The sequence below is a fragment of the Apium graveolens genome, chromosome 7 (genome assembly GCF_009905375.1).
Source record: "Apium graveolens cultivar Ventura chromosome 7, ASM990537v1, whole genome shotgun sequence".
Classification (NCBI taxonomy): Eukaryota; Viridiplantae; Streptophyta; class Magnoliopsida; order Apiales; family Apiaceae; genus Apium; species Apium graveolens.
In genome coordinates this window covers 69702433-69719220 of record NC_133653.1, presented here as the reverse complement: position 1 = coordinate 69719220, position 16788 = coordinate 69702433, and positions in this window count along the sequence as shown.

Here is a 16788-nt window from a genome sequence, read left to right as displayed (position 1 = left end):
AAAAACTCTCATGGCCACTGCAACTAAGCTTGAATTAAACACTACTAAAAAGTCTGTGGATATTTCAAGTTATAGAGGCATGGCTGGCTCACTTCTGTACTTAGCAGCTAGTAGGCTAGATATAATGTTTGCTACATATCTTTATGCTAGATTTCAGGCTGATCCTAGAGAATCTCACTTAGTAGCTATTAAGAGAATTTTCAGATATCTCAAGGGAACACCAAAACTTGGCATTTGGTACCTTAGAGATTCTGGTTTTGATCTAACTGGTTATTCAGATGCAGATTATGCAGGTTGTAGAATTGATAGAAAAAGTACAACATGAACCTGTCAATTTCTGGGAAACAAGCATGTGTCCTGGTTCAGTAAAAAGCAAAATTCAGTTTCTACTTCTACAGTTGAAGCTGAATATATTGCTGTTAGCAGTTGTTGTGCACAGATTTTGTGGATGAAAAACCAATTGTGAGACTATGGTTTGCAAGTGGAAAGAATTCCTATTTTCTGTGATAACACAAGTGCAATTGCCATCACTGAAAATCCAGTACAACATTCAAGAACAAAGCACATAGACATCAAGTACCACTTCATAAGGAAACATGTAATGAATGGTACTGTGGAACTACAATTTGTTCCAAGTGAAAAGCATCTTGCAGATATATTTACCAAGCCACTGGATGAATCCACCTTTTCAAGGTTGGTAAGTGAGTTAGGTATGCTAAATTACTCTTATATATTTACAGATAATTTGCAAGTTGTAATGTAGCCAGAAATTTAATTGATTTTTCAGTCTTGGATGAAATTTAGGCTAAGTCAAAATTTACACCTCGACGGATGATCATTATCCATCGAGTTTGATCATCCATCGGTATATATTTTGTTAATAAAATCAATTATTTTTCTGGAATATTTTATGTCTCGACGGATAACTGTTTTATTCTCATCCTTCGAATTGTCTTATTCTTAGCCGTTGATTCTCTGAACACTATCCATCGAGTATACTTACAGTTTGTAAGCATAACACGACGGATAATTAATGGAATTTTTACAGTTTATTTTCAAACGGCTATTTTGGGAAATTCTTATTGTTTACTTTATTTCACTTTATTATTTTTGACAGTTATTTTTGAGAGAGTATAAAAGCATAATTCATTTTCACTGATTTTTTTTATCATTCTCAAATCATCTGCTCTAACTTCTCTCTTTCTCAAAAGCACTTACTCTCACTCTCTGCAAGTTTTTACTCTCTAACAATGGCACCAGTCGTAAAGATCATGTCTCAAACTGGATTTATCTACGAGAAGAACAACTTCATAGTTTTAGTGAACAGGGGGATTCAGCAGTCCAGAGATGGACCGGACCCTTAGGCCATAGTTTCCTGGGTACCCCATATGTTGGTTGGGTCTATGCAGTTGGGTATAGATCCGCACTATCTCCTGACTGATCAGCAGGTTATAGTGCATATGTTGGTTTCTAGTGTCCAGTCTAATTTATTGTTGATCGCCATTAATGGCACTCCTTTCCGAATAGTTCATAATTACAAACTCACACAAAGATTTGATTCAAAAGGATGAAATATTGAAACGATCACTATTCTTTTACAGAAAAATGTGATTTATGATTAAAGGCTAATGAGGACCAATGTTTCGTTCACTCAACCATTTAAATATGTAAAGACGTTTTTAAGATCATTCAACAATCATTTCCAGGAATTTTCTGATCTGACACCTGGAAACCATTTATGATACTTGCTGGGCATTTTTGGCTCACTCTTGTTTTGTGAATTCTTATTCCTTTCAGTATCAAATGAGGACAAAAGTGCATAGCTTTTAATAGGCAGCAAAAGTGGTGAGATTCCATCTGAAGAAATTTGGAGGTGTCAGAGTGATCAATACAAGGAAATTAGTAATGAGGTAATGAAATTGTATTTAGGCATTGTAATTTCAGAAGATTAGTTTCTTGTTTCATACCATAACATGTAAGCGATCCTGAATAGTGAGGGGTTGTCTGTATATTTATTTTAATATACAGGTTTTTGTTGTTTAAAGTTGTGTAGTGACACCTAATCCTAACCCCGGATTTTGGGGGTGTTACAGTTGGTATCAGAGCTACAGGCTGGTCATTGAAATAAGAATAGGTGAGGGTAAGATAGGAGTGATAGGTCATATGAGATAAGAAAGATCCTAGGCATACTCCTTTTAAGGTCGAATTGAGTGTGAATAAGGACTAGCAGGTCCGACACGGAATTGGTGAGCCAGAATTATTGAGGGAAGTGTACGGCGAGTATCGCAATGCTATAGGTATATTGATTTCTCCGATCCTACAGTAATGAGGAATAGATAGATCGACGGAGACTGGATATGATACCATACGTTTCATGCGGTTTGAAGAAAATGCGATTGATTCTTGTGAGAACTTGTGAAAGAGAGGCTAGGTGAGCTTTGGTACGACTTAACCTAGAATTAGGTAATAGAACGCGCTCCACGCTAGAGGCAACGAGTTGATGGAAGCTGATGAAGGACCGAAGTTGCAAGCTGCAAAGGCACCACCGTCGAGAGAAAAAAAATAATAAATAAAAAAATTCTTATCACATATCGGGCGCTACGCGAAGAATGATTTTTACCTTACTAGGTATAGGTAAGGCTAGCAAGAAGGTGCGACCCTATCTATGGACAGAACACTGAATCACCTGCGTGGTTGTAAGCATAGCGTCAAGAACGATGGCAAGAATGTCAGAGATAGTACCAGATGTCAGCATTACGGTAGAATTGCGAATAATGATATACAATAGTAAATGGAACTTCGTCGACTAATAAGTGTGAGCAGAATCCAAGGAAAAGCAGAAGATGTACCAAAATGGAGAGACCCTTATATGGGCATTCCTTTAATTAGATATTTCATCAGCGGATCAAGAGAATAGCAAGTAACTTATATAGTAATGATGACCAAATATTTGATTTTCAAAATTTAAAATGAGATTTCGGAGAAGATTTTCTTAATCAACTTTCAGAATTTTTTTGCATGAAATGAGTTTTATAATTTGGTTATCGAATTACTATTTAAGTCCTTGTTATTATAAACAGAAAATGACCTAAAAAGAAGAATGGATATAAATTCAGTGTTGTTAGTTCGAAGGACTAAATAGACCCCCCCAGCAGGGAGAAAGTTTAAAGTTTTCATGAAAAACGAAGGTAATCTTTGTTTAAATAATACCAACAATTGAATGAATATGTTAAAATATTATTTACCCAATTCATGAAATTATTAAAATTTAACGAGATTCGTAATTTGAACGGACAACGGATGACTGAAGGAAATGGAAGAATCTTCCAGATTATCGGAGAAAAATAGTATTCCTATCAACGGAGTTGAGACGTTGCGGGATCGACTGTTACCCTACGTGGCATAAAGGAAATCGGAAGTAATAATTATAAAATTCGTAGCAACACGATTACGATCAAATCATTAAAGCATTTAATGTGGAGGCATTTCCAGACGACATTTCGAAGTTATAATGTGACCTAAACTGTGCATCTCTCATTCGACTGGTTTCTGAAGACATACGTAGGTGAAGCGGGGAAAGTGATCAACGTCGACATTCTTTCTCTTAATACGATAGCATATGTTCTCCTTGATTCTTGAATACGTATGAGTTTCTTCTGTGGATAAATCATATGAGGCGAAGACGAAAGAAAATTTATTGTATTCCTTCTGAATTATTTCTCTTCTTAAATTACTGATTCCTGATTGAGATAAATAGTGTTGTGGTATGACGCTTTGTCGAAATGATGAAGAGTCGGGTGGGACGCCACCTAATCATGTGATGTATGCCATATAGTATGAAAGACTGGCCATCTTGAGTACGAATATGGTTGTCTCATTCATATTTAAATCTTCACTCATTCTTCTTCCTTCAATTTACTGAATTACAAATTTTCCTAGTCATTTGTGGCATTATTATTCCTTATTCAGTTTTCAACCAAAGTCATATTCGCAAACTCTCCTCTTGCATAGAGTCTGTTCTCTGACGATTTCAAAAGAAATGAAATAGTGTGGCACGTGGAATCATACAACAAACATAGATACGACTGCAAACCGATAAATGATGGACATCTGCGGGTAAGGAAGAAGGAATTCATCGATAACATGGACGTGGCGAAGACATCAAGTTAGACAGTTGTTCGTGTTACGAGGATCTCATCCGTACGATAGATTGCGTAAACATTATGCGCTTCAAATCATAGGATTTTGATGTAAAATGAATGTTTGGTGAACCGTAACAAATAAATTAGTTATAAAACAAAGTAGTAAGGCTGTATGCAAAGCGAACGAGTTTCGGGACAATAATCGGAGATCAAGGGAATTCTGAACACTGAATTAGACAGGCAATTAATACGTGAAGCATCCCTTCGTCGCGGAAAGATATTTGTCATAAAGAGTCAAGATTAAAGAAATCTTAATTGTAAACAAACTTTGAACATGTTCTTCAAGAAATTATGAAGTTATCTACCTTGAGTCAATAAGTTATGATGAATTTAATACCCTTAACCGGGTCGGTGACGAAAGTTCGATATGAGAACATAAGTGGAGATAGAGTAAGGGTGATTCGACTGCGAGACCTTTTAAGAAATAACGAACTGATGATGGAGTTTTCACCCGATTGTGGCGATGATAATTAAGACCTTAGCCCCATTTCAAAAAGATATATGTTATGCCAATTAATCATACAATTGCTGGTCAGAATGATATAGTTTGAATTATGGTGAATGGATGAATTTGGTTGATTGATGGTGTCGGCTTGAGTCCAACTGGTAGTCAATGATATAGGGAAAATGCTGCCCAAATTTTCAGAAATTACCCTACATGTAAGGATAAAGAAGTATATTCTCATTCCCAGTTGTACTCTAAATGGTTGTGATTTCGGTTCTTGAGGAAGAATGTTATGATCAAACCGACTTTATGTAATTGGTCTTTGATTCCAGTTAGCTAGTCTTTACTTGGTTTAAGTGATCAGTTAAAAGAGTTAATTGATCAACTTTACCAACTAGATTGAGTCAAGCTCTAACATGATTTTCAGATCCGAAATCAAAGCAATTAGCAAGTTGAAGGAAGTAATGGCATTAGTAGGAATTGAATGTTTAGTAGAATTAGCGTGATGTTATTACAAACATATGCGAGATTTTATTTAGATAAATACGCTCTTTTCGATAAACAAGAGGAACATAAAGTAGTTGGTATATGCTAGTAAGAAGAGTATTTTCAAGAATTGAAGTTTCAAGATAAAGCAAAGAAATTTTATCATCTGTAATAGCGTTCCAGGAAGGACTTGGATGTATACCCATATCGAATGATGATTTAATGGAAGTTACCATAAACTAGTAGAGAGAACATTTGTAAGAACTGAAGATCCAAGTTAGTGCAAAGAAGTGTTATCATCTGTAATAATACTCCATGAAAGACGTGAACGTACATCCATGTCGAATTATGATTTAATGAAAGATGCTATGAAATACTGGGAAACTCGCAAATCCAAGTATCCGATGTAAGATAGAGACTGACGAAGTCTGCATGTGAACTCAGGAAAAAGAAATGTTGATCAATTGGGAAAAAGCCAAGTATGCGATCAATGATGATTTAAATGAGGCTAAGAAAATAACTATCGATGAATTTTGGTGATTATGTCAGTAAAAACTTAAATATTATAAATAAAAGCCTCTTATTAATTTCAGAAATGGTTAGCTAATAATGTACATATGAATATTATCAAGAAAAGGCATTCCTTATGTTAAAAGAATGAATGAGTAATGAGAATAAAGAACTAAATAAGAAAAGAAGTGGAATCAAAAGGATGATAAAGAAAATTTATAAAATAGTCCAGGATATAAGCAAGTTGTGAACGTCAGCTGTGTCAGAACTGATAGGAGAATGAAGTGAAACACCGATAATTAAAGATAGAAAATTCATTCAAAAATTGCGTGTAAATTGGGGAGATTAAACCAAGGTATTAGTAGCGAACTGTTAAAGAAGAACATTACAATAAATCTCATATCGGAATTCTTTAGAAATAAAGAAAAGTCCTGAAGATTCTAACAAATGATTTACCAAAGTTACCTCGGGAAATGAGGTAAAAATTTCTCATTGGTTACTGCACAGAATCGAGCTGGTGTCAAAAGCCATGTATTGTGTAACCCAGTAGGAATTAGATGTTGAGTGAAGGAAAAACTTAAGAAATATGGAATGAAAGAATAATGAAATAAAGAGTACTTCGTGCTATACACAAAAGTGATCATGGAGAGAAGAGAAGGGAGGTATGAAGTCACGCATCGGTTATCAGAAATTGTAAGTCTGAAGATTAAATGAACATAGTGTATAAGGAATAATTGGATAGTGTAATTGTTAATAACATCCTCGTCCATTCAAGAACTAAGGAAGACCAAGTTGAACACCTGGAGATATGCATGCGAAGGGTAAAAGATTAACGACTGTGTTCTAAGCTACAAATGTATGAACTCTGGTTATAATTACTTATGAGCTACAGAAGTATGGTTAATTACCAACCAAGCAAGATCCATTCAGAGACAGATGTCTTGAATAGAAAAGAAAGAGTGAGCATCACTAAGATTGCTGGGGAGTGGACAAAGGAATTAGAAAAATTAGGAATTGAGAACAGGTTTTGATCCGACTTCTGGATTATGTTGATACTTACTTTGTTGTTAGATATCAAAGGTGGTATTAATATAGATGATTGATGTTGACTTCAGTATGGAATGTTGTGAGAATCAAAGTTCATATTGATATCTAATTTGATATGACAACAAAATTAGTATTAGTACCAAGAGTTCGGTTTTGAATAAAGTTATGGTTTATTCTATTTCAAATTAATATTTCCTTTCAGATAATAAAAGATTTCGCTCTTGTTAGTGATTAAAAAGAAATTGAAAAATACTACAAAGTAATGAGTTAAATGCAATTGTCGAGATTCTCTTTTAATTTTTTTAGTTTTGAATAGATTTAGAATATTTTGAAGCATCAGATGCCATGAGCTCAGTATATCGGACGCACATGGATGGAAAGTACACGAACCAGTTAAAAGTTCTCGAATACGATTGAAAATGATTATAGGCCAGACTAACCAAATAGAAGGAGACGCGAGAAGTCAAGTAGAACAGTCAGGGAAAATGGAAGGTACATAGACACAAATTATTAAAATCAGATTAGTATAAATTAAGTTAGTCCATCGAGATAATGAGATAGATAGAACGATTACGAATGGGTTGACCCTGTTGTTACAGACATAACGAGTTCATAAGATATTCAAATGTATATGACTAAGAAGGATAATTTAGCTCCCTACGTATAAAATGAAGGTTGAATCAGGTTACGTGAGTAACTGACAAATTTAATGTCGGTAAGAGACCAATGAGTTGTGATTACAGTGATGAGACCCGAGGAATTATAGGAAAGGTGCTTGGAAAATATCATATTCAACGTCGGAAAGCAAATACGCCCTGGCCTCAGTGCATCATCTACGAATGAAGAAGAAGATTACAGGAACGGTTAAAGAGCCTCGAATGCGATGGGAAGCGATTACAAATTTGGTTATTAGAACGAAAAAACATATGAGGACGAGGTTCAACACCGAGTAACAGTTGGAAACGCACATAAGCACGAGTTACTAGAATTAGAAAGAAAAAGAGAATTAAGATATGTTATGTTGGTCCCTCCTAGATAGTAAGATAAGCAAGATAAATAGAAGTGAATTGGCTTCACCGCTACCCGTATAGCGAATTTATAGGGCGTTTATATGTATATATCCAGAAGGAGTAAGTTAGCTCCATTATATATAAAATGGAGACTAGAGTTGAGTTGTATAAGCAACAAATAGAATATGAGATCAGCGAGAGGTGTTAAGTAATGATTGATTCCGCGAGTAAAAGTTTATGAAAAGTTATAAGGTTGAGAGATCAACCCGAGAAAATGAGAGTGAGATACTTGGATGTATCGTTATCTGATCCTTAGTATGATTCTGAGGACAGAATCCTTTTAATGGGGGAAGGATGTAACATCCGGGAAATATCGTGTAATTATTTATATCAATAAATGATTATCATGTGAATATTATATGAATTTTTGGTGAATTATCTGATGACTTGATAATAATATGTGGATGTTTGTATGTAATAAAATATGAGTATGTTAAATTTAATATATCCAGAATAAAATGTAGATAATTAAAGTATTTTTCTGGTAATCTTTAGAGTATTATATGATTTTATAATGATTTATGAATTTATCAATTATTTTCTGAATAATTTCAAAATTATTTTATAAAGCCGAGAATTTTCCGACTTCAACTATTTTTACGTTTTTACGAACCGAAACTCTTCCAAAAACTTCTTCCTAACCTAATCTGGTAATTCCAGACATTTTTCGTGTTTTGACTTTTTCGATCCGGATTACGGTTTGACCCGTACGCGGCCCGGTGCAAGATTTTTGATACGACAATCATTTTGGTAAATCAACGAAACCCCTATTCTCGAAAAAAGGGATATTATTATATTATTTTTGTATAAAGTGTTTTATAAAAAGCCCGGTTGGGATAATTATCCAAAACTGATATTAAATCGGATCGTTATTGCAGTTACCTAGTGGCTAAGTAACTAATTTAACGATCCAAAACGATCCAAAACGAACCAATATTTCGTAAATATAAATAGCATATTCCTTATTTCATTTTGTTCGTTTATTCATTTACAACCAGTAAAAATATAGTAATTACAGAGAAAAACCCTAAAAACGATACGTTCTTGAGAATCAAACGCACGAACGAAGGCGTTACTGAACTCCGATTTAAGCATGTAATATATCAAAACGAAGCTCTCAAAAAGTACTTTCTGAATCAATCAACCATTTTAGTGCATAAATTAAGGTAATTTTCTTATTTATTTATTTATATTCGAATTATTTGATAATTAAATTATGAAAATTTGTTCTTGATGTTGTTGATATGATTTGATGATTCCATCGTGTATATAATATTTTTCTGGTCAATTTCATATATTATACTTCAAAAATAGAGTTCAATAACATGTATAAATTAAGGTTTGATTTTGGACAGCTTTGAAATTAGGGTTCTTGGTGTTCTTGAGTTAAAATTTGGGCCTTTTTGATTTACGGATCATTTGATGGTTTTGATGCTTAAATAAGCTTTATCGTTGAATTTGCAATAGAATGGTATATAGAATTAAGGATTATAACCCCTGAAAAGTAAAAATCGAAGTTTGTTAATTTTTGTTTTATTCATTTTTTTCATTTTGATTTTTCAGATTATTTATGAGATGAATGTTGATTGTGATCTTAGGGATAGATTATAGGTAATCAGGGCTTTAATTCCATATATAAATTGATGATTTTGGTTAAGTAATTAGCTTCGTCGATGTTTGACCAGAGTGCCGTCGGCGTTGGTACGAGGTTTGATCGGAAAACGAGGTTGGTGGATCGTTTGAACTTGATGTTGTGGTATTTGTGTTTCTGGACTGTTTCTGGATAATATAGACTGTAAAATCGTGTCGACCGGAGTAGTTTGGGGGCTGAACGGAGCTTTGCCAGTTTCTTTAAAGACCGCCGGCCGTTTTCTGGAAATTCCAGAATCCGGCGGATGTTCTTCAAAGTCCGGCGAGCCTTGCCGCCTGTGGATCTGGTGGGGAAGACAACCCCGTTTCCAAAAATATTTTTGGATTTTCTTTTATTTAATTAAATCAAAAATCATTTATAAATTTTATAACTTGTTTTTAAATTCAGAAATCAGTTTAGTTAATTACTTAAATAATTAGTTAAATTTATTTTAAATCTAGAAAATTATTTTCTTAATTATTTTCAAAAATCCAGAATTCGATTTAATTAATTATAATTTGTTTTAATTAATTATTTATGGATATTATTTAATTTTCGAAAATTATTTTTAAGTTAAAAATAAATCTTAATTAATTAATTAATATTAGTTGATAATTAATTATTTAATTAGTCAATTAATTTAAATATTAATTGATTAATTAATTTAATTAATTATTAATTAATTATTTAATTAGATTTAATTATTTATTGTTGATTTAAAAATTCTAAAAAATAGTTTTGAGCTTTAAAATATTATTTTAAATTATTTTCAAGGCTAGATAATTATTATAAATTTATTTTAAAGTTAGATTCGGGTATTCGAACCCTATTATTTAATTATAAAATGATTCGGAGACCCATTTTAATTCCGAAAAATGTTCAAAAATTCAAAATAAATTAATCGTTCGTCCGTTTAATACGAAACGAACGCCCCTAGACTCAGAAAAATATTTTGCTTCTACTAAAAATACTTTCGAGACATAAATTCTTTTTAATCTAAGAGTCATTTGTTTTATGAATCATTCTGAGTCGATTATTGATTGATAAAATATTATTTTTGACCCGATTTCAATTTTAAACGTATTAAGACCTAACTTTTAATGATTCAACTTATATGCTACATGAATTATGTGACAACGTGTTATATGAATAACATGATTACGTGTCTTATGTGTTTACGTGTTATGTAAATTGTGAGTCAACAGGTCTTTTAAACGTTATCTGAATGAGATGTGATCTTTATCAATTATCGGGCGGGTAGACGATAGGGATAAATGTATAGACTAGACAATTATATATTGTCAGTTCATTGAATAGTATTATTTGTGATAGATCCGCATAGTACGAGACGTTCAAAGCAAGATAGAGATTGTAGAAGTAAAGCCTGATTGCGTGTAGTAATGAAATGAGTGGATTCAGAATAAAGAAAAAACTAAGAGGGTAAATGATAAGAAAGGTCAAGTAGCCTGTCAAAGGAAATACAGATGCAACAGGACTGAGTGATATGGCAGCTAGTTAAAGATCAAAGGGTTATCAATTGAGGCAAGTATTCCTAACCTTTCTCCTAAAATACTGCAAATATTTATTCGCTCATATTCTAAGTTCAGAATAGTTAACTGTTTTATATTTCGCTGCAATTACTCTTATTATGCCAGTTCTTTTCATTATTGTTCCTATATTATCGATTGCTCTCTTGAGCAAATACCCATTCGCTCGGGTTATTTGCGAACCCTGATTTGGGATATTTTGAAATCAAAAATGATTTGACATCAAAATACTCTATGGGCTGGACGATTATTATGAGGACCAGTGATGAGCTGGATCCTATGGGCTGGAGATGGACCGGACCCTTAGGCCATAGTTGCCTGGGTACCCCATATGTTGGTTGGGTCTATGCAGTTGGGTATAGATCCGCACTATCTCCTGACTGATCAGCAGGTTATAGTGCATATGTTGGTTTCTAGTGTCCAGTCTAATTTATTGTTGATCGCCATTAACGACACTCCTTTCCGAATAGTTCATAATTACAAACTCACACAAAGATTTGATTCAAAAGGATGAAATTTTAAAATGATCACTATTCTTTTACAGAACAAGGTGATTTATGATTTAAGACTAATGAGGACCGATGTTTTGCTCGCTCAACTATTTAAATATATAAAGACATTTTTAAAATCATTCAACAATCGTTTCCGGGAATTTTCTGATCTGACACTTGGAAACCATTTATGATACTTGCTGGGCATTTTTGGCTCACTCTTGCTTTGTGAACTCTTATTCCTTTCAGTATCAAATGAGGACAAAAGTGCATAGCTTTTAATAGGCAGCAAAAGTGGTGAGATTCCATCTGAAGAAATTTGGAGGTGTCAGAGTGATCAATACAAGGAAATTAGTAATGAGGTAATGAAATTGTATTTAGGCATTGTAATTTTAGAAGATTAATTTCTTGTTTCATACTATAACCTGTAAGCGGTCCTAAATAGTGAGGGGTTGTCTGTATATTTATTTTAATATACAGGTTTTATTATTTAAAGTTGTGTAATGACACCCAATCCTGACCCCGGATTTGGGGGGTGTTACAAGAATGTTCCTACTCACATCTCCAATCAAATCTATTCAAGCTTTTTCATGACACCCAAGCAGCCATTCGGGCATCTTCCAATGCTAGCACAAAGAAGCTACTCACAGCACATCTTGAAGCACCCCAACTGCATAAATTCAAGCCATCCAACACCGTCAGAGTGTGGATGCAATCAAGCAGGAAATTTATGAAGTCAAGCAAGAAGTTGTAGAAAGGATGGATGCTAGACTCCCTGCAACCACCATGACTGAAATTGCTCAAAATCTAAGGAAGGAGGCTGATCTCAATAGGAAAGTTGAGGCCATGGACTCAAGACTGACTGCTGTAGAGAAGTCAATGGCCAAGATACTCACCAATCAAGAAGCTCAGACTGCACTTCTTCAATAGTTGGTGGCTGCTCAACTCCCTCCCACACAACTTGATGGTAACAAAAAGGGGGAGAAAGGCTCAAGTGAGGGGGATAAGCAGCTTAACATTCAAGTTAGCAAAGTAATTGTGCCCATAATTGCTTTCACTAAGCCACCAACTAAGGACATCATTGATCTGATTAATGAAGCAGCAGCCACATTAAGAATAGCTGAGAAGAAGCAGTTGAGACCAATCAACTGGGAGAAAATTGATGAGGATATTCAAAAGAGATTTGGGTTAGTAAAGAAGCCAGAAAAATCAGCTATTCATCACTCTCAAGTCAGGAAAATCTCTGTGAATGAAATGAGCATGAATAATCTGGAAAGAGGACAACCATCATGCATCAAATCTCCAAAGGCTAAGCTAATTTTGAAGCCAAAGGTGAACTATCTAAAATCTTCACTAAAGAACCTTTTGGACACAGTGTATGAGATACCAAAGCCTGATGAAAAGAAGTTGTTGGCCAGGTCTATAGCATTCTACAAGGATCCAGCTAATTCAGCATTGAAAAAAAGAATTGCTAAAGTTTTCAGGAATGGTAAGGAAATTTGTGTGGTGGCTGGACACCCTCAATTTGCTGAAGCAAAGAGAGAAGAAAAGGCAAGATTGAAGCAAGAAAAGAAACAAGTTGCTCTAGATGCTAAAAAGGTCAAACAAAAGAAGGAGCAAGCTGCTATCTTGGCCAAGTTGCAAGCGGTGAAACCCACACAACAAATTTCTGCCCAACCATATGAAGTTGTTGAATCTCAAGATCAAGTAATGCAGAATGAACCTCCACAGACAAAGAAGCCAAGGTACAAGCAAAGAATCAAGAGAAAATTGGATTTCAGTGATGCGGAGATTGAAGGGTACTTTCCCAAAAAGTCTATCTCTACAACAACTCAAACATCCATGCCCTCTGTGGCACATAAAGAATGCAAAATAGATACATCCAAGAATTTCCATGGTGAACCTATCATTCCAAAGGATGAACCAATAGACTGGGATAGTCTGCCAATACCTGAACTCAATCTACCTCACTTAATGAAGCCAAAGAAGACAAAGACCAGAGCAGTCAAGAAAGTGAAGCCCTCAACTCTCAGATCCAAGTCCCTAACCAAAGCTCAAACCAAAGTCAATAAGGGAGACATCATGTACATCTGTGACATCAAGGAATTCTCATATTTAAACCTCTATCTAGATGAACTGGAAGAAGTTAGAGGGATTGATGCTTACAGGAATCTACCTGAAAGGTTAGTATTCAAGTACAAGGGAGGAAAAGAGATACAGTGGCCACTTCACAGGATCCTTCAAGAAAGCTAATATGTGCTGATAAAGGTTTATTCATCCTTCAAGAAGAACTTTGGATTCAATTTGACAGCTAGAAGACTTGTTCTAAAGAAGATTGAAGAACAGAGGAGTATTAGAGCCAAAGATACACTCCCAAAGACTCTAACTATTCCTTACACAGGGAGTAGAGTGCATCTAAGGCCCTACTGGCTGATGGAATTCATGGACGATAAAGGAGTTAGAAGATTCTTCAGATTAGAAGACCAATTGAGCATCTCTAGCAATGAGACTCTTTTGGAAATACAAGAAATGCTAAATCTCTCAGAATCTGATGAACTGGAATTCCACAGACAGCTCCAAAATCAGATAGAAAAAAACAACAGAATGCTTGGAAAGAGATCCAGATCTTCAAGGAAATAGATTAATCTGCTCAGGCTAGAGGAGCACCTTGAAAAATGACTGTGAGCAAATCTTTCTACATTTTTTTAGTTGAAGCACTTTACAGTTTTATCTACTTCCATTTAAATTTGTATTTTTTAGGGAGTTTTGTTATCATCAAGTTTCTCTTAATTTATGGCTACAATTCTAGTAGACATAAATTGGTGGAGATTGTTGTGAATATGTTGTGAACTTGATGATTTCATTAACAAAACTCCTTAGTAGATTTAATTTAGTGAAAAATGTAGCACTCGACGGATAAGGAATATAGTCCCGACGGATGACTCAATATAGTCCCAACGGATGACTTTAATTAGATATGCAGAATAGGTTAATTAATTGTACATAGATGATGTCTTGTAATTCTGCATAAATGAAATGAAGTCAAGTGTCAAATAGCTACCCGACGGATAAACAATAATGCTACTCGACGGATGATCAACAAGGCAACCCTATGAATGATCATGTACCCGACGGATAATCAATTCAAACATCTGTTGGCAGTGACAACACAGTCACATGCGTCGAGTATATGCAAAAGGAATGTGAAAGCCTATTCAACTTGGTTTTTGAGAACAAAGAAGCATTGTCATTTCCATGCTATTATGAAGATATTCAAAGATGCTGGAATAGAGCAATGAAGTAGCATAGTATTAGACTTGATAGGTTTTGTTTTTATTATCTTGTCTTATTACTGTGTAATCTTGGTGATATATAAACCAAGAGTAGCAATTAGAACAACAAGAAGACTAAGCAAGTATTTACTCAGAGAAACATTTGTAAGCTGTATCTTTAGCATTTCTCTGGAAGTTTAGTTGTTCTTATTTGTAAGCAGCTGTGAGCTACTCAAGCTTCATAGAGTTCTCTCTCTCTCTCTATCTCTCTCTCTCTCTCTCTATATATATATATATATATATATATATATATATATATATATATCTGGTGGATACATGCTAATCCACCAGAAAGTTTTAAAGACTTGTGTTTTTATCACTTTGTGTTTTGATTCATATTTAACTTGTTATTCCGCACTTTGCAAATCAAAACACTGTCATATATATATATATATATATATATATATACATATTTAGTTAGAACATTTTATAATTCAGAAAAAGTTTCAAGAATTTCATTCAACCCCCTTCTGTAATTCTTGTTACATTGTTAGGGACTAACATATGGGTTGCAATCTCAAAAGTGCTGATCAGAGATGAGTCATTGGTAGTTAAATTTTAATTTTGGGTCTAGCAAATTTATAGTATCTATTTTCCGAACATATAAGAAATTAAGATAACTAGCTGAAAACCGGTGGCATGCATGGATTAAACATTTTTTTAATATTATATATTTATTTTAAAAAAATGAGTTAAAATATTAATTGTAAAAAGTACAATAGATAATTAAATAGTAAAGTGCTCACTCACATAGTTAAGGAACAATAATATATATTTTAGTATTTACAATTATATATATGTTATTTAGAATAGGGAAAATTCACATTTGGTATTAGTATATATATATATGTATATTATATATTTTTAAAATTTTAACTATTTATTTATTCCGTGCTTTCGTTCTGTGTCGTGTACCTATATTGAAAACCCAAACCCGACACTAATTATATTCGTGTTTTTTCGTGCTTGTATACTTTCGTGTCCGTGTACCAAATTTTTGAACCCAAACACTAATTATTCGTGTCGTTTCATACCGTGTTCACGTGTCGTATACCAGTATTGCTAGGTCTAATTAAGATCATCATCATCTGCCCAAGCATCTGTTCATGCTGTTCAAAAAGGCAAAGCCAAAGAAGTTGAAGTTGATGTTGGAATGAAGAGGCTTATAAAAGCAGCTTAGGGACCTAGTTTGAGCAAGGAATTTGATGATTTACTTAAGGCTCTCAGGGCTCCTCTCAACAGCAACTTCATTACCTACAAGAGGGCTTTGAACAAGACTGTAAATTTCATAAGGGTGATTTTGATAACCAAGGGTAACTTTCAAGAAAAGAGAATTGTGATCAACATCAACGACTCAGGCGTGGATAGATGTATGCAGCTGTCCCTTAATTATTCATGTCAAGAAGGGCATCTGAATCAGATATATTTATTGAAAAAGTCAACAGAGTCATTAATGAAGACACTCTCTTACTTAAGGAACTTTAAAAAGCTCAAGAAGCTGCTTTTCTAGAAGCATATCTCCAGCCAAGCAAAGGAGTGGCATACATTTGTCCATCCACCAAACAACTCAAGAACTTTCTTGTTCCTAGAATTATGTCATGGCACATAAGAAGCTCATAGTGACCTTGGAAACTGAGTTGAAGACTAAAAAGAACAAGACTAGTGAAGATGAAGAGATGATTAAGATTTTGAGGAGATATCTGAGAGATCCTGAAGCTAGGTTGCCCAAAAAACAATTCAATAAGGATGAATTGGATGATGATGAGCAGGAGAAAGATGATCAAAAACCTTTTGGCTCAAATCCAAGTCAATCCTCTAAGGTAACTGGTAGCAAAGAAGATGATAAGAAAAGAGATGCTAAGAAGAAGGGAAATGATGAGAAGAAGGGTGATGGAAGAAGAAGAAAGAAGAAGGAGGATGATTCAGGAACCAAGAAAAATGCCCTACCAATCCAAATCCAACAAACTCATACCTCTAAGCCAACAAACTCAAACACGTTACCACCTTTAACCTCTAAGCCTAAAATTT